This window comes from Halyomorpha halys, unplaced genomic scaffold (assembly GCF_000696795.3).
Source record: "Halyomorpha halys isolate HHAL.00 unplaced genomic scaffold, Hhal_1.1 Scaffold78.1, whole genome shotgun sequence".
In the NCBI taxonomy this organism is placed as follows: domain Eukaryota; kingdom Metazoa; phylum Arthropoda; class Insecta; order Hemiptera; family Pentatomidae; genus Halyomorpha; species Halyomorpha halys.
This window is the reverse complement of record NW_027108467.1, coordinates 1361852-1363676: the sequence shown is the minus strand read 5'-3', so window position 1 is coordinate 1363676 and position 1825 is coordinate 1361852.

Genomic DNA, 1825 nt, shown 5'->3' with positions numbered 1-1825 from the left:
TAATTCATAATTTATATATTTGTCATGTAAATTATTAATAAAAAATCATACCATTAATTTTGTTTGCTCCATTTTATACCATGTCATTTGTTTGAATATTTATGTTTATATTCAAATATATAATTTAGGGATTGAATATTGTAGCATATATATATCATAATTCATTTTAAAATTGTTAAATAGAGATGAATATGGTACTGGACACTGACAGTTGCTCTTCCAAGATATGTTAATAAAGCAATTATTATGAATCTCTCTAAGTTATTAACCAGATTAATAAGATAAAATTAATGAATAAAAAATTATTTTAAAAACAAATATCTCTTATCGTAAGAAAAAAAGGAGAACAATCCAGAGAAGCTTTGATCATGTATGTTTGAATTAATAGCACAGTTAATAACATTTAGAAATATAGTAAAAGAAAATATTTTTTTAAAGGAAAGATAGCAGGAATTAAAGAATGAAGGTTTTATTTTTTTTAAAAAATTAATCTAATAAGAGAGAAATTATGTTTCCATACTGATGCCTACATGCTCAGTCAGAAAGGAATTAAAACTAAAGATGGACATTCAGACTGATCAAGTAGATAATAATGATGAATTATATGAAATAGAGGGGAGGCTGTGAGTACTTTATTCATATCGTACATTTCACTTATTCTTGCAGGCAAATACCAAAATAATGTTCAAACAAGCTTTTTGTTTGATAGCTCATTTATAATCTTTAGTCGAACTGACAGTATAAGAGCTTTGTGATTCAAGTCAGTCTAACTTTTGAATGATGATTGTCATTCCAACTGACTGCGTAGACGTTCTTTAAAACATTGTAAACAGTTATTCAAATTTTCTAGCAAATAATATACACCCTGGCAACTATTAACAACAGGAAAATAATTGAAGCATTGACATGGGAAAGGGTATAAGAGCAAAACATGAAATTTTTCAGGAAAAATGAAAAACTTTTAGAAGGTTTATTAAACAATCAACACAATGAACTTTTTTTTCTTTATAAAAACCATATATTTTAGGAAATAAGCACCTTATTTTCCAAACTTCCTTAGAACAAACCTGTATAAAATATTTTCTTAGTTTATTTAAAAGTTCAGTCATTTGATTCTGTTAAATTTATCAAATAACGTTATAAAAAACTAGCAACAAAATATATGATAATATAAATAATAAATAACAATAGATAAAATATATTGTTATTTAAAATTAGTTCAACACCATTAATGTTTAACTTAAAACTATTGTATTTAGCATATAGTAAATTAATAATATTAACAGGTTAAATAAAATTACGGTTGATTATTTATTGTAAGTTGACTACCATAAAGTTAAATCTCTATGGCAGAGATGGATTAAACGATAAGAATAATAAGTGGCTATATTGTTCTCTGAGGTTTAAAAACAACATAACTTAAATATGTTGAAAAAATAGAAAAGGTTAAAAAAATCCTCAATAAAATTATCAAATAAGTCTAAAAACTGTTATCTTTGTGGCCTATAAAAGTTGCAACTTTTTTTAGTGGAGAGGGCTTAAAATATTTATCACTTAGAGCCCCCTTAGTATTGAAATGCCACTGCTATATGAATCCATGCAACTAATAAATGTCTCCATCTGTTACCTTACTACTTCATTATAAAATTTTTCATTCACTTCCAAGTGATTTTAAATCTTTAGAATACACCCACTCTGTATTCATCAAACCTTTTTCCTTCGATCGATCCTTTGATAGAGATCATCACATGATTTGGATAGAATTAATAAAGCCTGAGATCATCACATGATTTGGATAGAATTAATAAAGCCTGAGATCATCACA